Here is a 21,576-nt window from a genome sequence, read left to right on the forward strand (position 1 = left end):
TTGCACCGCGTGGCTTTGTAGCTAGATCGCTTCTGTGGCCGTGGTGTCTGAAGCCATGTTCTAATCGCCAGCTACCGCCTTTCCATCTGTGTTTCTCCTTGTCCTGGTTCTCTTATGCCACACGTCTCTCAGCTCCCCAGTGAGTGGCCTTAACACTGATCCCCTGAGACAGCATTGATGAGTGCGAGCAGGGGTGGTTCTGCCCCTGATGGGATGGCCTCAGAACCACTGCTCCTTAGAGAGCATCCTTATCCTCTACGGCATCCTTATCTGAGGCTGGACCTTGAGTCTTGTCAGGAACTCTGCCGCCTGCCCCTCCACCCCCCTGCCGCCCCATCTTTCAGTAGGACCTTTTCTAGAGGGTTTTTGTTTCCTCATCCCAATATAGCAGACATGTTTGCCCAGGAAATATGCAGGCATGGAGTCATTAAAACTTCCTGATGGCTAGTCTCAAGTCACGAGGTGCCACCCAGAGGGTATTGCAAGAACCAGCTTCCTTGAGTGTCATCCATGTCACTCACACCAGGTGGTTCCTTGGAATTGTGCATCCAAGACGCTGAGAAGAAAAGGAAGAGAGATTTAAAGAAAGAGGAGGGTTGGTGGGGGAGAGAACACACAGCTGTGTTTCACTGAGTGACCCCCAAGAATGTTAAAAACACCTCATTTTTTTAAATGATTCATTGGTTGTTGGTATAAAATTGACCACCTTGCCCTAAGAGGAGCATGTATCTTGTAAGTAGGGAATATGTCATGCTCTCTCTTTGTGAGTGTCTGTGTTTATTGTGGGGCGTGTGTGTGTGTGTGTGTGTGTGTGTGTTCTCGTTTATTGGGAGTTTGTCATGCTTTGGAGGGTTCTTCATCCCCATTTTATCAGGAGAGTCTCCTTGGAAGAGGTGGTGGGCTTTAAGGTGAATTTTCAAATGTAAGGAGAGATGTGGCTTCGTGAATGGGCAATGCATGGAGGTGGGAGCTGGAAAGCGCGAGGAGGAGGGGCTCTAGTGGTGAGACCACCTACTTGACTCAAGCAAAAGGAGTGGGTGGGCTGGAGTGTGCAGGCTGGGAGATGGGAGAAGGACTCAGAAATGTCCCCACAGGGTTGGCACATCCAGAGAGGTGGACTCCGCTCCTTTAGTAGATTTAATGCCATCACATTTAGAAAAGCACATTAAAAAGGCACTAATTCTGACATTCATGGCAGAAAGTGCACTGCTATCTCAAATAAGGAAGGGGCCGGGAAACAATACAGGCTTTGGCGGTTCAGAGACAAGAGAGGAATCAAAGGATGGACCTATAGGAACAAGGGAGGACACCTTGCATGTGGCAGGTCCTTGTGAGGCCAAGCAGGGATTCAAGGTCCTCTGCCTGAAAACACAGAATTTTATTGAGAGAAGATCCAAACCGCCCCCTGACTTAGAAACACAGAAGACACAGCTACCAAAGCAAGTGGGACCATGAGAATGACTCTGCCTGTGGGAACTCCCAGGGGCAAGTCACCCCAGGTTTCAGTTAATTATCTGTGGATAACAGTCGGTCCACCCTGGGCTGTTCAGATGTGTTATCAACAACTGGCTTTAAAGTCAGAGCTTTCTGTTGCCTGCTTGGCTTAAGCACAGTAGTCCACTTACAACAAAAGGATGGAAAACATTTTTTAAAAAGCCAGAAAGCCAAGAGGACATTAGATAATTTTAAAAATTATTATTCTGCTAGAACAATGTCCCCATCATCATTTTGCTCATTGCTATGGTTACTTCTGGTAGCGTGGCTTATCTGAACCCTCCCCAAAGAGGTTTATGGTCTTCAGAGAAAAAGAAGAGTGAGGGAAAGTGAGGGCAGGAAGCTGAATGGCTGTCTGGGGCTTTTTCAGCAGCCTCATCATCACAGGGTCTCCTCCGAGTTCCCAGGGCTCACAGGGAGTGGTCATGGGTACCAGAGGTCAGGACTATTTGGACTGCTGCTTGAGCATCTTTTTGGCAGTTTCTTGGCTGGGGGCTGTAGCAGCTTGAAGGCTTGGTAGCATGCTGAGTTGTAAATGTGTTAGAACCTGTGTGTGCCCAGGGGCTCCCCAGGACACAGTTGTTGTGTGTGTGTTCGGGGTGGGGGAGGTTGTTATTCCACGCATGCGTTCTCATGCATCTGGAAGGGGAGAGCTTGATGGGCATGCTCTGTGGGATGTGTGTTGGACTCTCTTGTCTCTATGGGAAGTCAAACCTCAGATGGTGGTCCTTATGAATGCTTAGCTCTTTTCTTGCTGTTTTCCATCTGCCGAATGAACTCAAGGCAGCTTCTACAGCTTATCATGGCAAGAAATACGCAAATCAGTGGAGGGGATCCACTGCCAGAATGGAACCTATTTCCTTTTCTTTAAAAATGACTCTGTTCCGGATTTATCCTAGAACTCTGAAAATGACATTAATGTTGTAGGTAGGTTATCCTTTTCTTTTTTTCTCTTCTTTTTAAGGAAAAACAATGGTTACAGTCATAAGAGAAAATCAACAGGGACTCCATGGGCTACTTCCTGCTGAGCATTTTTGTTATGGGGGTTGGTCCGTTCTTTTTCTCTGAAGCACGGTGCCTCCTTCAGCATTTTGCAGCTTTGTGTAAGCTTTTTAAATCATCAAAAAGAAAAAAAGCTATATCACACCAACAGTAAGGTTAAAAGTGAACAGTCCTTTCATGTTTTAAAGACCTTACATTGAAACAGAAACTCTCGTCAATATTTTGTGATGAAAAAATATTTGAACAGGAAAAAAATTTGTTTGAAAGAAATAATTGCAAAGCTTTGTTGATAACACTGATGGGTTCTGGACTCTAATTTTAGATTCATAACCCCAAATTCAGAAAATTAGGGGAAATTCCTTGGTGACCCAGCACTTAGGACTCCATGCTTTCACTGCTGAGGGCCTGGGTTTGATCCCTGGTCAGGGAACTAAGATCCCACAAGCGTGGCCCCCAAAAATGAAAAGAAAATTGGGGTAAGAGAGAAACATCCAGACATCAAACTGGGGAGAAGGAGAGATAGTTGGGGTAATGGCAAGAATTCCATGACAGAATCTTCTAAATATTCCTCGTAAAAGGGATTTTCCCTCTTGAAATTGGAGCAGGAAGAGGTACATATTTCCACAAAGAAGACAAGCCTACCAGCCTATCCAAGCAAAACGGGAAGGGAGGTCATGGAAGAACTGAGTCATGACTGGGTTGGAATGGCCCTGACATCCTACCCGGGGAGGGAGGGTCTGGCTCCAGAGAGAAGATCTTCATCTGACTCACTTGGTTTGTTCAGTGGACAGGAGGGACCTTGGGGCTGGGAGGCTGCTGGATGCTGAGGACAAGCCTTTGCGACTGATAACCCAGCACACTCTGTGAGGAGACTTGCCTCAAAGGCAACTTGTTCATCCCCTGTAGGTGGGGAGGCAATCCAAAATCTCAAAATGATGACAAATTCTTTTGATAGCCTCTTTGGCCTCTTTGGAAAAGTTCCGCATCTTTAAAAATGGGAATAGATGCGCCTCTAGGAAGAAATCTAAGAGGCAAGGTGGTGACACAAGCTCCCACCCACTTTGGATGTCACCCACTTTGGATGCACCTTTAGGAGGGATGCTGCGGTTTCAGTTCACATGGGATGTGATGCTTTGATCATAGATCTGGTGTGCTTTGATTTCATAAACAAAAGCTCTCCTGGCCTTGTGGAGCTTTTGTTCTCCTTTTTTTCCTTCTTGTCACTTCCTTTTATTTAGATAAATTTTTCCTTCCAGTTGTATTGAGATATAATTGACACACAGTACTGTATAAGCCTGGTGGCACTAGTGGTAAAGAACCCCCCTGCCAGTTCAGAAGACCTAAGAAACGCAGGTTCGATCCCTGGGTTGGGAAGATCCCCTGCAGGAGGAAATGGCAATCCACTCCAGTATTCTTGCCTGGAGAATCCAATGGACAGAGGAGCCTGACAGGCTACATTCCATAGGGTCACGAAAAGTCAGACATGACTGAAGCGACTTAGCATGCATGCAATGAGTGTAGAAAGCTCTATTAGGAAATGGAAGGTTAGGTGTTTGAGTTTTTGTGGGCTTATCACGGAAGATGGTTAGATGAAATAGATTAAACAAAATGAGACTTATTATACAACCATCAAGGCCTGTCTAATATCCACTTTGATACCATAAACTGATATGACAAACTTTAGGATATTGGTGAAGTTTATACTACAAACAAGCTTATTTTCCAGATAAAATAGGACTTAAAGACTGATGGTATCAAGGACTGATGGAGTCAAATATTTCTGTTAAGAACAGCAAATACACAATGCCTTGTTTTTATTCTTTAAGGGTTCCCACTCTTAAAAATGTAAGATTAACAGACTACTCACTATGATCTTTATAAAGTATAAAATTATTCCATTAACAGTATGACATTCAAAGCAGTGAGATACACATTAATGCAACTGAGAGAAGAAAATAAAAGGATGAGATCATGAGATGAAAGAGAAAAAAAGAAAAACAGCTTCCCAGCAGAAAAACAAACAAATCCCCAGAATTCATAGTGAAACACAGTTGATTTATGAATGGAAAATATTTAAAGTGCTAGCTAGCATGAAGGAAGAGTCAAGTAGTAGTCTTTCCAACTTATTTGGAGCTGGTCCTTACCAAACCTCTATTATATTTATATATTTTTTAAGAAGTAGAAAAGCATTTTTTAAAAAGTAATCAGAATCAGGACTTCCCTGGTGGTCCATTGGTTAAGACTCTCTGCTGCCAATGTAAGGGGTGCAAGTTCAAGACTTGGTCAGGGAACTAAGTTCCCCTACACCACGTGGTATGGCCAAAGCATATAAAAAAGGAAGGAAAATAAAAAGAATATTAAAAGCACAGAGAGAGAAGGGAGACCTTTAACAAAATATTCTATTACAAGGCAAACTATGCTTCTTCAATTTGCAAAAAAAAAAAAAGAATCAGTGGGATGACCTTAAGGCTCAAAAGTATAGAACGAAGACCATAGAGACAGAGGATGAGGAATGACACGAGCTCCAGTAGCACCTTCCACCTCATGGGTCTGTTCGGAGGGGAGGAGTGTAGGGGAACTCAAGTTTGGGTTCCTCTGCCTCTACTGCCTCGGGGCTCCTGGCAGCAATTCCTAGCAGGCTTAACCTCCTCCTTCATGGGAACCTTTATATTACCTGCCTAATGATTTTGTGATGGCCACATCCTACAACAATGCAGAGCTTATGTAAGGATTTGGGCACATGCCATCTACTAGCTTTGGTGGCCAAGACCTATGAGCAAGACCTTTCGGTCATCACACCCTGTTTGAGCTTGCATGTGTGTTTTGGGGTGTATGGGGTGATGGGAATATCCCTGCTGAGGTCCAGTGAGCAACCCACTCTCCACACACACACACACACACACACACACACACACACACACAGCTGGAGGCCCAGGCTATGTGGACACACACACACACACACACACAGGTGGAGGCCCAGGCTATGTGGACACACACACACACACAGCTGGAGGCCCAGGCTATGTGGACACACACACACACACACAGGTGGAGGCCCAGGCTATGTGGACACACACACACACACAGCTGGAGGCCCAGGCTATGTGGACACACACACACACACACACAGGTGGAGGCCCAGGCTATGTGGACACACACACACACACAGCTGGAGGCCCAGGCTATGTGGACACACACATACACACACAGGTGGAGGCCCAGGCTATGTGGACACACACACACACACACACACAGAGCTGGAGGCCCAGGCTATGTGGAAAATTTCCATTACTGGGAAGCTAGGAGAAATGCACTCAAGTTATAAAAGGGAAAACTTTTCCTTTTCACAGAGCCTTGAGGAATCTCAGGGAGAGATGTTGTTAGCAGAACTTGAAATAGACTGAATCCCTTACGTAGGTGAACTTGTGTATTGGATCCATTATACGTGAGAAGCCTGGAAATAGGAGATTCCAGGGCTGGTGTAAACAATTGCTGTTAATTGCAATTTATAACATTAACTACAATCAGTTACAATTCACCACAGTAGTGAATTTCAGCATTTACTTTGTTCCAGGGCCCTGCACTGGGACCTTCCCCTGTATTATCTCACTTAACCTCTCAACGATCTCTCAGAGAAGTACTATCTACATGCCCACTTCACTGACAAGGACTCATAGATCACCCAGCTAAACCCAAGGCTGACCCAGGACTGAAAGCCCTGTCTGTGTGATTGCATAACTGTAAGCTCCGGCAGGAAGGGATGGCCACACTCACGGTTTCAAACTGAATATCTTTCCAACTAGCCAGGTTGGGATTGCCTTGGGTGACTCAGAAAAGTTTCCCCTTCGGCATGCCCAGGATGGAGGAGCAGGGGTAGTGTGCAGGATCTCGCGAGATCTTGTGAGATCTTGCGTGGGTTCTGTAACCACGATCCAGCCTTACTCTCGATTTAGCGCCACATAGGTTGTGAAGAGGGTGGGAACCCATAGACACAGGGAGGCTGAATTTTAGCCCTCTCCCCCACCACGTTTCCCCTTCAGAGCCCATCTTGGAGCCTAGATTGTGCCCATCACTTCCAGATCCCAAGCCAACATAAACCACGACATAACTAGTTTAATTGTAAGTTCACTAGGAACACACACACACACATCCAAGGAAACACAGTGCCCTTCATCGCTGAAGAGCTAGCCAAGGTCACTCATTTTGTAGGTGAACCTCGGCCTGCACCAGAATCACCCGAAGGGCTTTTTAAAACACAGATTGCCAGCCCGCTCTCCCAAAGCTTCTGAATCCTGGGTCTGGGTGAGGCCTGGGAACTTGACCCACAGGTTCCTGGTGCTGCAGACTCTGCTGTTTGGGGGACCACCTTTGAAAACCACTGTTTTAAGGGATGGAAACTTTAGCTTTGTGATTACATTTCTGAGCACCTGTCTCTGCCTGTTTAATTGCGATAGCAGCTGTTCATCCTTACCACCTGTATTGGTTTCTTATTGCTGTTGTAACATTATTACCACACATTTAGGGACTTAAGACAACACTAGTCATCTTACAGTTTTGGAAATTAGAAGTCTAAAAGGGGTCCGCAAGGGCCTCTCCATTATAGAGCTTCCAGGGGAGAATCCAACTTCTTGCCTCTTCCAGCTTCCAGAGGTTGCCTGCACTCCTTGGCTTGTCACCCCTTCCTCCTGGGTCCTCAAAAACAGCAGTGGAGTAGCATCTTCAAACCTCTCTTAAACACACACACACACACACACACACACACCCCTCTCTGCTTCTGGAACCAACTCTTCTTCTCTGAGTCTGACCCTCCTGCCTCCCTCCTAGAAGTCCTTGTGACTTCACTGACCTACCCCAATAATCCTACCTTGACAATCCAAAGTAATCATTCCATTTTAAGACCCTTAAGTCAACTCACTCTGGTGGTCGTTCCTGGAGAATCCCATGGATAGCAGAGCCTGGCAGGCTATAGTCCACGGGGTCACAAAGAGTCGGACATGACTGAGCGACTGACACTTTCACAACTCAATCACACACGAAAGTCCCCTTTGCCAAGGAAGGGAGCATACACAGATTTTGAAGATTAGGACGTGGGCATCTTCAGAGGCCTTCTTTCTGTCCAGCACCCTAGCCACCCGACAACTGCTTACCTTCCTAAAGCACAGCACCCTTCCCACCAAAGAAGCACCGAAACTAAAACTGAGTCAGGATTTGCATGATGCAACCCTGCCTTCAGACACTCCTGATAATCAAGCCATCTTGCAGAGATAGAGAAAGGGGGAGTCGGGGGGGCGGGAGGGGGATGTGGAGAGGAAGGCAGGAGCCCCAAGGGAGTTAGCAAAGTGCCTCTAGACCAGGCCCCAAACACCCGTAAATCTCTCCCCACATCTGCCAGACCTTCTAGAACCTAGAGCCAGGGTGCTCCCTTGCGCTGGGAGCCTCCAGGGTCCTTGCTGGGCCTCACCCCAGCCTCAGCCTCCAGCACTACCTCCCAAACCTTCCAGCAAGCACTTGTGAGAGACGGAGAAAGAGGAACTGTACTAAAAGTTTTCCTGCCTTTTGAGTTTCCCAGGATGACCTGCAGAGTTTTTCTGGGCTGAAGTCCCAGCCTCCAGGCTGTGAACTTTCTGTCGGTGTATTCACTTGCTCGGGCTGCTGTAAAACTACCAGACTGGCCAGCTCAGACAACAGAAATACAGAAATACACTTTTTCACAGTGCTGGGGCCTGGAAGTCTGAGGGCAGGGCGTGAGCAGGCTGTGTGTCCTGGAGCCCCTCTTGTCGGCTTGCAGACGTCTGTCTTCTCCTTCGTCCTCAGGTGGCCCTTCCTCTGTGAGCACGCTCCCCTGGCACCTCTCACTTATTATTAGGACCCAATCCTATGGATTCCAGCTCACCTTCATTTGGCCTCGTTTTGACTTAATCACCTCTTTAAAGGCCTTTTTTTTTTTAAAGTCTTTATTGAATTTGTTACAATATTGTTTGTTTTATTTGCCCAGGAAGCATGTGGGATCTTAGTTCCCTGACCAGGGATGGAGTCCACATTCCTTCATTGGAAGGCTAAGTCCTATCTAGTGGACCACCAGGGAAGTTCCTCTTTAAAGGCCATATCTCCAAACACAGTTGCCTTCTGAGGTCCTAAGAGTGAGGACTTCAACAGCTGAATTTGGGGGAGCACACCCTCAGCTCAGAACCGTGGGCTGCGGCCCTGAGAGACTCATAAAGTTCACTTGCGTCCGCTCTGTCGGTGTAACAGGTGGGCTTGATGCAATTAAGGCAGGTGTGGGGAGGGGAAGGTCAAGCTGGGATGCTCACAGTGTGCACCTCAGCCTAGGTCTGCCTCTTGGTCCTTGGACAGGGATGGGAGGAAGGGAGAGGAGGTCAAAAGAGCCCCCGCAGGCTGGGTCTTAGTCTCTATAACCAAGAAGCAGCATTTTAAGTCTCACCCTCCCAAGAGCTGGGATACACAATTTACAGCAAGTCACAGGCACTCCATCAAGTCAATACACACCCTGGACTCAGAGGAAATAAAGAAGCAGACAGTAAGGGCTTGTGTTTGACGGCCTTCTGCAAGGTCTGTGTGGTAGAAAATGATTTCATCCTCAAGGCATGGCTCTGAGAAGGAAGTCAAACAGCCCACAAGTTGAAACAAACCAAACAGCCTTATCTTATTCTTGATTCATGGGTTCCTCTTTCTTCAAAGGAAGCCTTTAGAGGCAGGACCTATGAACTGTCATTATCAGAGTAACTGCTGGTGCAAAGTTCCTCCTGGGACCTGGCATCTGTGACTTATAACACCTGGGATCTCTGACATTTTTCCCTGACAGATCTTTGCTACTCACTGGTCAGACTCACTACTCAACATGAGCTTAAAAAAATAAATATACATAAGTGCTTAAGTGCAACCCATGTGCATGCTCAGTCACATCTGACTCTTTGTGATCCCGTGGACTGCAGACCACCAGGCTCTTCTGTCCGTGGAGTTTTCCAGGCAAGAATACTGCAGTGGGTTGCCATCTCCTCCTCTAGGGGATCTTCCTGACCCAGGAATCGAACCCACGTCTCCTGTGTCTCCTACACTGGCAGGTGGGTTCTTTACCACTAGCGCCAACTGGGAAGCCCCTATATATATATAAATATATCTTTATACAAAGTGAAACATGCCCATCACAAAAAGAACAAACACTATATGATCCCACCTACATGAGAGGCCTAGTCGTTAAATTCAGAGACAGAGAGAAGAAGGGTGATTGCCAGGGCTGGGGAGGGGGAAGGGGAAGTTCTCATTTAATGTAAAGAGTTTCAGTTTTGCAAGATGAAAAGGGCCTGGAGATTGGTTGCACAACAGTGTGAATGTACTTACTTAACTGTACACTTAAAAATGGAACACGGTACATTTTATGTTATGTGTATCTTAGCACCATATTTTCAAAAGGCTGCTGTTGGCAATCATGTAGTAGAACAGACTCGTGGCTGGGGTCAAGCAAACCTAAGTTTAAATCTCATATCTGCCGCTCACTAGTTTTGGGACAATGTTCTGAGTTTTTTTGTTTAGTGCCTTCTGAGTTTTACTATTAATATTTCTCCGTTTCTAGTGGGCAGGAATTTGTAAAGAGCTTCATTTGGGTCGTTCTGGCCCAAGGTCTCTCCCCAGCTTGCAGCTGGGTGGGTGGAGGGCTGGAACACTGGAGGCTGGCCAAGAATCTCCCCCTCTTCTTAGAGTCTCAAGGCTTCTTCACGCGGCTGACTTGGGCTTCCTTTCAGCATGGCGGCCTCAGGACGGTGGAATGCTCCTGCGGTGGCTCAGGGCTCCAAGCAGGCAGGTGTCCCAGAGACAAAGGGAGAAGCAGCATCACCTTCTCTGATGCAGCCTCGGAAGCATGCACTCTCAGTTCCTTCATACTGTCTTGGTCACAAGCAAATCACACACTTCCCCAAGTTCAAGGGGAGGGGTATTAGACTCCACCTCAGGATGGGAAGTGGCAGAGTTCTAGAGTTGAGTTGGCAAATTTTGACCATTGGACCAAACCAGGCTCACCTCTCCAAGGCAGCCATGTCCATGTGTTTATATCTTGTCTGTGGCTTTGCCACAAAGTCAAAGTTGAGTGTTTGGGACAGATACTATGTGGTCTGCAAAGCCAAAAATATTTACTGTACAGCTCTTTATAGAAAAGTGTCCTGACCCTGTTCTAGAAGACCTTGTTAGATGGACAAGATTGTTTTAGCCACCTCTGGGGTATGATATTGGCTGCAGGCAGGTTACCAGCCTCTCTGAAGTTTACCAGGGTTTCCAAACCTATAAAAAGTAATGGTGTGGGTGTGTGTGTGTGTGTGTGTGTGTTCAGTTGTGTTTGACTCTTTGCGACCCCATGGACTGTAGCCCGCCAGGCTCCTCTGTCCATGGGATTTCTGAGGCAAGAATACTGGAGTGGGTTGCCATTTCCTGCTTCAGGGGCTCTTCCTGACCGAAAGATCAAACCCGTCTCTTGCGTCTCCTGCAATGGCAGGTGAATTCTTTCCCACTGCGTTACCTGGAAAGCCCATAAAAAAGGAATGATGATCGTATGTAAAATGTACTTAGCACAATTCTATGCCTATAACAGTTCTACTCCTTCCAGGCTTAGTTATGATTTGAGAGTCACTGAAAGGGGTTTACTGCTGGTGTAGGTCTATTAGCTGTCAAAAATTCCCAATTTAGACCTTGGAATTTAGGCAGACTTTACAGACGCCCTCTATTTAAACACATATTTATTACTCTGGAGGAAGGATCTGTTTGCAAGAATTCTTTTAAAAATGCAGTCCTTCCCATCCTCCAGTGGATTATTTTATTGGACTCACTAGATTTTTATCTTCCAAGGAGCAAATACCTAAGGGACTGGGGCAACCTGGTAAATTTGGAATTGAGTGAGCGGGGGAACAGCATGGCAGTGGCAGGTCTCCGGTGGCCTCAGGAGAGCAAAGAACATGAAATTTGACCTGCTTCACGGTTGAGCTCAGGGCTGCCTCTGCCCCAGACAAAGCAATGAAAAATATTTTCTTGCCCTCCCCTTGCCCGTTGCCTCCCTTTCCAAGTGCCCAGACTTGTTATCTCTGCCCCAAGCTCCTCCACTGGCCCAAATCTCCCTCGGATGTTTTCTCTCCTCCCCTGGATATTTCCAAGGCCAATTCTCCAGAAGATGATCTGCCTGTGACTCTGCTTTCTTCCTTGCTCCACATTTGAACCAGGTCCTTCGAGAGCCTGGTTATTCAAAGCTTCTGAACTCTCTCTCTAGAGGAAAGCTTCTAGCCTCAGAAAACAGAGACCCTAAACAGGCCCTTTCAGGGGTAACATTAGACTGACCAGTCCCAACTATCCTACTCACGGACCCAAAACCCACTGAAATTAACAACTGTATGTGTGCATCTTTTTAAAAAATTATATTCTATCTCCTCTCCAAGATATGTTTGACTCCAATCACTCTTAAAAATCTACTTGGCTTCACCCTGAGCTGTGTTGGAAGAATTGTTCCTTTTTATTGTACCTATTTGTTGCTGTGTTATTTTTACATAAAATATTATGAGTGTTTGGGGGGCAGTGGAGAGGGGACATTTGTGACTAAGTGATTAGAGACCATTCCCTTTGGCCCTATTAATTTTTACAGCATTTTCCCCATCTTACTTTGCTGAGACTTGCAATTTTGTGCAAATTTTATAGAACACCTTCTGGTATCTGCAGAATCCCAACTCAGTTTCAGTCAAAGGCCAGTTGAGTTTATGCTGCTCCAGGAAGAATTATGGTTTTAGAAACATTACTCAGGGGGCTGCCAAAAAAGTAACAACTGTTACTACTATAACCTGTGCTCCTCCTACTGTAACCTTGGCCCAGAACCTTTGCAGTTACCAAAGGGCTTTTACAAGCTCCGCCTCCTCAGTATTCACTCTAACAGTCATTTTATAGTTATTATCCCGTTCTACAGATTTGTTGTATACTGCCCTAGATCACAGACCTACTCATTGATGGACCTGGAATTCCAAGGACTTTGGCTCCATTCATACTTCGGCTTAAATTCATACTTCATTAATTCATTTCCTAAGTGTACCAGGCACTGGGCCCTTTCAGCCAACACTGCTTCCATTACTCCTTTCTGCAGAATGCTTTTGTTCATTTTATATCCAGTATAACTTACAAAGTGATCACTTACAAAGTGCTGCCAACCATTCTCTTCCAACCATTTCAACCCCTGGTGGCAGTGGTCAAGAATCCACCTGCACATAATGCAGGAGACATGGATTCAATTCCTAGGTGGGAAAGATCCCCTGGAGAAGAAAATGGCAACCCACTCCAGTATTCTTGCCCGGAGAATGTCGTGGACAGAGGAGCCTGGCGGGCTGCAGTCGATGGGGTGGAAAAGAGTTGGACATGACTGAGCCACTAAGCATGAGCAACCATTCTCTTAAGCTCAAAAAAACTTTTTTGACAACATACTTCCTAATCCCTCTTAGGTTAGCAATAGGAAAATGGACTAAAATGAGTGCCTTTGAGACACATTTAGTAGAAAAGCTTTGGTTGGTTCGCTTATTTTTAGCTCAAGTAAACATCTGGGGAGTAACTAAAAATAAAAATGCATCTGATGTGGTCAGTGTTTGTACCTTTCTGACTAAAACTGTGAATGTAAAGGTCACATGAAATCAGAATTTTTGTGTGTATCTGTAATAGGAGCAACAGCTGGTGGATGTACTGGACAACAGAGTTTTAGCCTGAGATTCAGTTTGTTTCGTCACCTACCACCTACCTGGTACCAGACAACAACTGAGACATCTGGTTGCCAATGAGATGAGATGGCATCATTGAACCACATCTGCGTACAAGTATAGCTTCAGAGTTTTGCAGGCCTTCTGCACAGGAGCAGGGGTACTGCCAGCTTACTAGCTGCTAGACAAAACAGATTTCCGTTTTGAGATAGTTGATGTTGTTGTTGTTTAGTCAATAAGTCATGTCCAACTCTTTGGGGCCCCATGGACTATATATAGCCTGCCTGGCTCCTCTGTCCATGGGATTTCCCAGACAAGCATACTGGAGAGGGTTGCCATTTCTTACTCCAAGGGATCTTCCCATCCCAGCGATAGAACCCACATCTCCTGCGTTGCAGGCAGATTCTTTGCCACTGAGCCAGCTAGGAAGCCCTATACTATTAATTGAGCACTTACTGTGTGTCAGGTACTATTCTTAGCATTTCTCAGATAGTGCTTCATTTCATCCTCCCAACAACCCTGCAAGGGTTACTATCCTCACTTCACATAGTTAAAATAACAACTGATTATTAAACAGATTAAAGAGCCTTCCTTAGGCCTGCCTCCAAAACTTATATTCTGAGACATCATGCACAATTGCCTCTTGAAAACAGATATAAAGTTATTGTTGTCTGTTTGATAAGTTTTTAGTAATTTAAGTGGATCATATTGAACTAGTATCCTACCTAATTACTATGGCAAACTAGGGAAATTTAGTTGACTGGCCTTAAGTAGAGCTTGGAGAGGGTCTGTGCTTTTAAATTCTCAAGTACTTGAACTTAAACAGAGCGAGCTAGTCCCATGCACATCCTGCTTTCCAGTCCTCTCTAGCTGGAAGTCAATCATATTGACCGTGAGTGCAAAGGAAAACATACTTGAAAATGTCTTTGGTTTGTCTGTTTTTGTCTTTTATGAACTGAATGGTAATATAGAAAGTAGGAAAAAAGTTTTAATCACTGATGGGGATCCATCCTGCAAGACCTCAGAAATTCATTGCAATGTCTGCATTTTCCAAGGTCCAAGACAACAGAGGCCGGGGCCAGTCATCCATGTGATTTCAGGAGGTGGAAGCTTCAGAGGGTGGAAATGGGGCGTGTGTGTCTGTGTGCGCGCGCGCTCAGTTGTGTCTGACTCTTTGCGACCCCATGGACTGTAGCATGCAAGTCTCCTCTGTCCATGGAATTCTCCAGGCAAGAATACTGGAGTGGATTGCCTTTTCCTTCTCCAGGCGATCTTCCCGACCCAAGGATCAAACCTGAGTCCTTTGCATCTCCTGCATTGGTCATTGGCAGGTGGGTTCTCTACCACTGCACCACCTGGAAAGCCCACTTGGGGATGGGGCGCAGTGGGGCAAAGCTGATAAAAATGGACCAGGCAAGCCACAAACCCCCACCAGAGGGGAGGGCTCGAGCTTAGCAAAGGTGCAAGACTTTCACAGGCCATTTTATTTTCTCTCTGCATCTCCTCCTCTCAGTGGATGGCTCCAGGGCTGGGAGGGAGAGTACGGGGCTGCTTGAAGCTGAGTGGTAAAGGAAGGCCTCTCTAAAGAGAGGATTTATGAGCTGAGACCAGAGGGATGAGAAGAAAGTTTAACAGTGAGCACTAGGGACAGCCGTCTGGAAGTGTGCTATCTCGCACATGGGACGTGCACATGGGACGTCCACGTAGGACTCTTTATGCTGGAGAAACCGCAACGTCTGAAAAGGACAGGATCTCCCTGCTCCAGTAAAACCTCCTCAGGGAGGTTTCAAGATGGTTTTTGTAATACTGGAATTTTGTTGTATCAAATAACATAGAAGGAAAGAAGAAAGAGCCTCCTTCCTGTTTGTGGGGCTTCCCTGCTGGCTTAGAAATAAAACATCTGCCTGCAGTGGAGGAGATCCAGGTTTGATTCTGGGTTGAAATGGCTACCCACTCCAGTATTCTTGCCGGGAAAATTCCATGGATGGAGGAGCCTGGCGGGTTACAGTCCACTGGGTTGAAAGAGTCGGACACGACTGAGCGACTATCACTTTTCCTGTGTCTGAGACGTTAGTGCCACACCAAATCCTCTTTCATGATATCAACTATATTATTGGGACTTCCCTGGTGGTCCAGTGGGTTAGACTCCCTGTTCTTTAATGCAGGGGTGCTGGGTTCAATCGCTGGTCAGGGAACTAGATTGTGCTTGCTGCAACTAAGACCTGGTGCCCCCAAATAAATGAAAAAAAGAAAAAACCTACATTATCTGTCTTGTGACACTGTGAGGTCATCGATGCCATCACCCTAACTCAATGGATAAGGAAATAGGGTGAGAGTTGAGTTATCTGAAGTCCCTCCCGTAACTGGCAAGTCAGGATTGAACCAGCTCTGGTCACCTTTAAGGCACCACTGGAGGAAGCTGGGCCACCACAGCCGAGCACATCTCTGAAATAGAGATGACCTGGTTTGGTGATCTCTTGTGTTATCGCATTTGCCAAACAAAATCATTTAAGCCAACATTCGAGTAGAGCAGGAAACAAAGACCTACTTTATCACTAATTTCTCTCTGCTCTCATCCCAAAAGCATCAGCACAGGACCGGAATAAGCAGAACGTGACAAGTGCTACAGGAAAGATAGGTAGGAGGCGCTCACGGAACACAAAGGAAATGAATCCTGAAGCATGAAGTTTCCCAAGCCAGGAAGGAGGCTTAGCATCTGTAAAGTCACTGCCTAAGTGCCAGGCCAAACAGATCAATTAGTAAATCAATAAAAGGTTTAAGAGTAAAATTAAGAGTGACTCAGATGTTAAAGGCATTCATTTTCTCCAATCACAGAAAGTCTAGAGGCAGGGCAGCCAATGAATATACAAAACCGGCTTCTTGTCATCTTCTGTCTTCTGGGGTAGAGGCTCCTTGTGGTCCCCAGATGGCAGCCACAGTTCAAGGTGTCTCTCACTGATGACAATGTCCAGCAGAAGAAAAGGGATGTCCCTGACTTGTGTCACTGTAAAAAAAAAAAAGGAGGCTAACTTTCAACAAAGCACTTGCAAGAGAATTTTCTTCTCATCCTTTATCTTGCAGAACGGTGAAGATGGAGCCTTCACATCTAGGGAGGGGCTACCGCCCTGAAAAGTCATGCATGCCCAAAGTTGTTAGCTGTGAAAATGTCGGGAGAGGCTCAAATTATATACTGCATGCGTATGTGCTTCAGTCAAGTCCGACTCTTTGTGACCCATGGGCTGTAGCCTGCCAGGTTCCTCTGTCAATGGAAATATTCCATGCCCTCCTCCAGGGGATCTTACCCACCCAGAGATCAAAACCCAGGTCCCTTTCATCTCCTGCACTGGCAGACGGGTTCTTTACAACAATCGCCAGCTGGAAAGCCTGATAGACACTGCAGTCAGGTGGAAAAGGGATTATATGCCAGTGTTTGGCTGTCTCACAGGTACATGTTCCTTACGTTTAAAATATCAGTAAAAAAATAAAAAATAAAAATAAATAAATAAAAAAAAGAAAAAGAAAAAAAATCAGTAAAATAACAATGTTAAGAGGTTTTCATTATTTTTTTAATGTGGCAATTGTATGAAATTTCCTTCAAAAACAAATGATTTAAAAAAAGACAAAATGGACAAAACCATATATAGTAAAACTATTTAATCAGGCCTCAGCAGTGAAGAAATATTAGTGTACCTAATTTTTATTCAGACATTTGTACTTTTTTGTGATTATAGTAGTAATACATGTTCAGTTTTTAATTGGAAAATTCCGAGAAGCCCAAAGAATAAAGTAAAAATCACCCACAGACCACCACTTGGTTATCACGACTCAGTGCCGAGTGTGTTTATCTAGAGTTGCAGTCGAAAGTGACTTCAAATTTTCTGTCAAATGAAGGCAAGCTACTACCAGTCCGTTTAGAGGGGGGAAAGCAACAAATAAATACACAGGTTGAGTTACAGAGTGAAATATGGCACATAACATGGGCAGAGGGGAAGAATTATCATTATTACTTTTTTTCCCTAAAGGGGTGTATTTTTGGTTTGTTGACTTTCTGTTTTACAGAGCAGGTCTAACCCCGCCAGCTCTGTAACTGAGGAAAGAACACAAGTATATCCTTGAGAACCAGGTCTGCGGGGCAGTTCTGGTTGGGAGGAACAGGGAACCAGGTACGGGAAGCGAGGCCAAGTCTCAACCTGGTGAGTTACAGCCTTGGTTTACGGCCGTGGTCCTCAGAGTTACATCAGGCCAGGGCACCGCGGCCTCAGCTCTAGAAAAGCCACTAGAATGCTCACGTTGGCACGTTCAGAAAGGCTTTGTCTGTCTGTCCTCTTCGAAGCAGCCCCTGCAAGGGGGCAGGGTGAGCAAGAGTTTAATTTTGCATTTCCACTTTTTTAATATATATTTGGCTACACTGGGTCTCAGTCCTGGCTTGTGGGATCTAGTTCTCTGACCAAGGGTCAAACCCAGGCCCCCTGCATTGGGAGCACAGTCTTAGCCACTGGGTCACCAGGGAAGCCCCTGCACTTTCAATTCCTAAAAGGAAATCTGAACATCTCTGCATCTAACAGCAAACAACAGCAAGGCTGCTTTTAGAAATGCTGGAACCTGCCTGGGCAGGAATCTGTTATGAATGTTGTTGACTTTTGTTTTTTTTAAGCCCTCTTTATTTTATGATTCTCTTTTAGGCACACTTGTTAGTGGCACTGCTGGTTTCTGGGTAAATGGTTTGCTTGCTGCATGCTGTTAAAAATCTACTGAAAGACAAACAGTATCCTTCCACCAGAGAGCCGTATGACTTTGGGAAAGTTACTTAACCTCTCTGGTCCTCAGAAAGTTCAAGGCAGAGGTTCAGAGTGGCAGCTTGGAAGAGATCTTAGAGATCACGGAGCTCTGCTCCTCCTTATGATCTGGGACTCGGAGAGGGTGAGTGACCAGCCAAAAGTCCAACAGCTTCCCCGATGTTTTATTAACATTTTGATTTTTAAAAGGAGTCCAGTGAATTTAGAAATTAATTGGGTTGTGTTTCAAGAGCAAATGAACAAGAGACTTCAGTGTCAAAGAATGAAAACTAAGGCCTTGAAAAATAGATATGATACTTTATAATAACTATCCAAATGGGTTTGTAGGAAAGAAATGTGAACTAAGATGTGACACATTCTATGCACAATATTTACCCCCCTTCAAATATTTATGGGATACCCCCTTGGAACTTAAAATCCAGTAAAGAACTGAAGATTAAAAAAAAAAAGGAACTGAAGATAATCATGATGTAGTAAGTGCTCTGTCAGATAAAAAGTGAGGTGTTCTCATGAGAACTAAGAGAAGGCATTTAGGAGGACTTCTGGAAGCCTTCCTGGAAGAGGTGACATCCCAGCTGGTACACGAAGGAGAAAGAGAGCAGAAAGTTCCTGCAGGGAAATTCCATCTGCAGAGGCCAGGGAGCTCAATGGCTCAAACATCTAAAGGTAAAAGCTGTCAAGAGGATATGAAGTTCTGAGACCTTAAAGATGGGAAACTAAGTAATTCGGAATCTCCAAAGCCCTGGACGCTGGTCTTTATCCCGAGGGCAGAACTGTCAGCTGGATCCATTCAGAATCTCCCGCTGCTGTTCAGAGAATGTACAATAGTTTGGAGGCGAGGACCAGACAGACTCAGTGAGACTGATTAGAAAAAATATTTCTCAAGCTCTTTGGACAAACAAGATACATTTTACGTGCTAAGCCAGGATGTACCCAGACCTGGGGACACACACTGAAACAAGCGTCACAAAACTGAACTGACTGCCTTTGTTTGATGGACTCTTAAATTTTCTAATCCACTCCTTTTTTTTTTTTTTTTTTTTCTTTTTTTAATGGTGAAACTGTGGGACCCAGTCAATTGACTCATGACCCATTAATAAGTCACACCTGGTAGTCTGAGGCACCTGGAGGTAGGAATTTTGGCTGTCATCCTCCAGAGAGGAGATAACAGGATCCAGGAAAGCAGAAAGGAGGATTGTAGGAGATGAAAAGATTCCAGGATTTAAGAGGAGGGTTAGGGCCTAAAGGAATTAAGAGGTTGTGGCTTGAACTCATATGAGAACTAGTCTTTGGCTAAGATGGGGTATGTTAACTTGAAGAATCTACCTGGAGGGTAAAGATACTGGGTGTTTGAAAAAAAAAAATCCCATTTTGTTTGGTCAATACAAGTGTAGCCCTTCATTTGAGGTCTACCTAAAGAAAATCATTTGAGGTCTATCTGAAGAAAAACTAAAGATTAAATTATGTAACTCCAGAAAATGGTCAAGTTTTACTAAAAGAGGGAGCAGAATGGTGGCACTGAAATGGAAGAAATCATTCCTGGGGAGGCTCTGCAGAGAGCCTCAAAATCCTACTTAGAAAGAACAGGAAATAACCCAGAACAAAGTCTCACCTGGTTCTTTGCTGTGGCTGCCACTAGCTTTTCTAAGACTGAGAACAGGGTAAGTATAGCCTTTGACTTTTCACATAGCAAACCGTTGGCAGGAGCTAACTGCTTTACAAAGTTGGCACCGCTTTTAGAACCCCTGATCGCTAGTTCAGGAAGGGAGCAGGCGTTGCTTACGCACTTCTTGTAAAAAAATGAAAATCCATTAACTTTATTCTTCACGCACGCTCTCCGACAGCATCAGGTCAAAGGGGCTTTTTTCCCTTCCTCTTTTCAGAGCTTTCCAGAGTCCCAATCTGGCTCCTTCTAAATCTTTTCTTTTACAAAACAATAGAGAGGGGTGGTAGCCTGTGGCTAGTTGAAGATTTTGAACAATAGGTGTTTCTGAGCCGGGTTTATTGAAATGGTCCTGTCGGTGTCCTGGGGGGGATTGTAAATGAGATGTCGACAGGAGCTCTTTTGTGTGTACGGCATTCGGCCTCAAGGAGAGGAATTTCCTTTCTGTGCTAGTATTTAAAGTAGATTTGTTGCTGCTTTCCCTGGAACTTTTTATCCAACTGCCGGAGCTAACAGCACTGGATGAGTCACTCACTGTGGCTGAGACTTCCTCCCCTCCCTGGCAGGGCTCTGACTCTCAGGCATTTACATTTAGAAAGGACGGCTCCTAAGAAGATTGCTCGGATTTTCATCAGCTTGAGCCTCTTTTTCAGATCGTCACGGGGAGCCATCCTGACCCCCCAGGAGCCGGCAGCCACGCCGGGCTGTTTTTCTTACTCCCTGGAAGACTTCTGGCTGTTTTTCCCTTTCTTTTTTAAAATCCAGGGAGGGAGAGACAAACATCTCCTCCGTCTTAGGCCTTTCCCTCCCCCTTTTTTGTAAATGACAGGCAATTTCAGTTTACTGTAATTACTTCGGGCTGAGGTTAGACTAACCCCACCCTTCGAAGATAAGGTAACCGTTTTATTACCTCTCAGCCAGGTGCCTGGGGGTGACAAGGCTGCCTTTTATCTGGAGACGTGACAAGGTTGTCAGCAACTGAAAGGGGCTGAACCTTTGAGCAGTGGCCATTAAGATGCTTTCCCTTCACTGGGATCAATTTCCTAATTCATTATTGGTAGTTAATTTTGATCCAAAGACCAGCGCTGGTGGTTTCCTCCAGTGTTTCCGCATTCCTGCACTTCAGCCCTGTACAGATGAATGGTATAAATTGCAACTGCCAGCCAATCCCGTAACAGGAGCTTGACATTCTAACCACGGCCCCAAACAACCAATTCTGTAAAACCCACAGAATAGTTTAAAACTCTCATTTGGTAGCTTTGCAGTGGGCATAGTTGCTTTTTTTCAAAGAATTGATTAATAAAACCCTTCCCCTATGACAGTAGAAATCCAAAAGAATCAAACTCTATCACCTTTACTAGCCAGTTACATCAGGAGGCAGTTCAGGGCTTCTTTTACTTTTTTAAAATAAAAAAAAACTTTTTATTTCGTATCGGAGGATGGCCAATTAACAAAGTGTTGTGATAGTTTCAGGTGAAGAGTGAACGGACTGCTATACATGTACATGTTTCCTTGTTTTAGATTTTTTTAAGAATTCGTGCTTGATGTATTTCTGTTTGCAGTTCACCGACACACATTGGTTTATTCTTAAATCAAGCTTGTTTTACATGGATTCTCTGGGTTATCTCTTGGATTGGAAATGTGGGATTAAGAACTTCTGTTTTGAAAACCATTTTCCAGCTGTGTCCTGGGTAGAGCTTTAGTGAATGAGGAATGCTCTTGCAGATAAACTTCTAGGCAGATGTCCTGAGCCGTGCTGTGCTATGCCTAGTCGTTCAGTTGTGGACTCCTGAGTTTTATCAAGTGAGCACTGCACCCAGCCTGGACTTAGCTCAGAACCACCCTCCTGTCAGGACACATGAGGGTGGGTCAAGGAGAAGAATGTTACTTTTAT

The 21,576-nt window shown here is 45.2% G+C and overlaps 1 protein-coding gene across 11 annotated transcripts in view; it reads left to right on the forward strand.

The window, feature by feature from the left end:
- DLGAP1 (DLG associated protein 1) overlaps positions 1-21,576 on the forward strand; it is a 760,977-nt gene that overhangs the window by 670,346 nt on the left and 69,055 nt on the right. The window lies entirely within an intron of this gene.

Source organism: Odocoileus virginianus, chromosome 22 (genome assembly GCF_023699985.2).
Source record: "Odocoileus virginianus isolate 20LAN1187 ecotype Illinois chromosome 22, Ovbor_1.2, whole genome shotgun sequence".
Taxonomy (NCBI): Eukaryota; Metazoa; Chordata; class Mammalia; order Artiodactyla; family Cervidae; genus Odocoileus; species Odocoileus virginianus.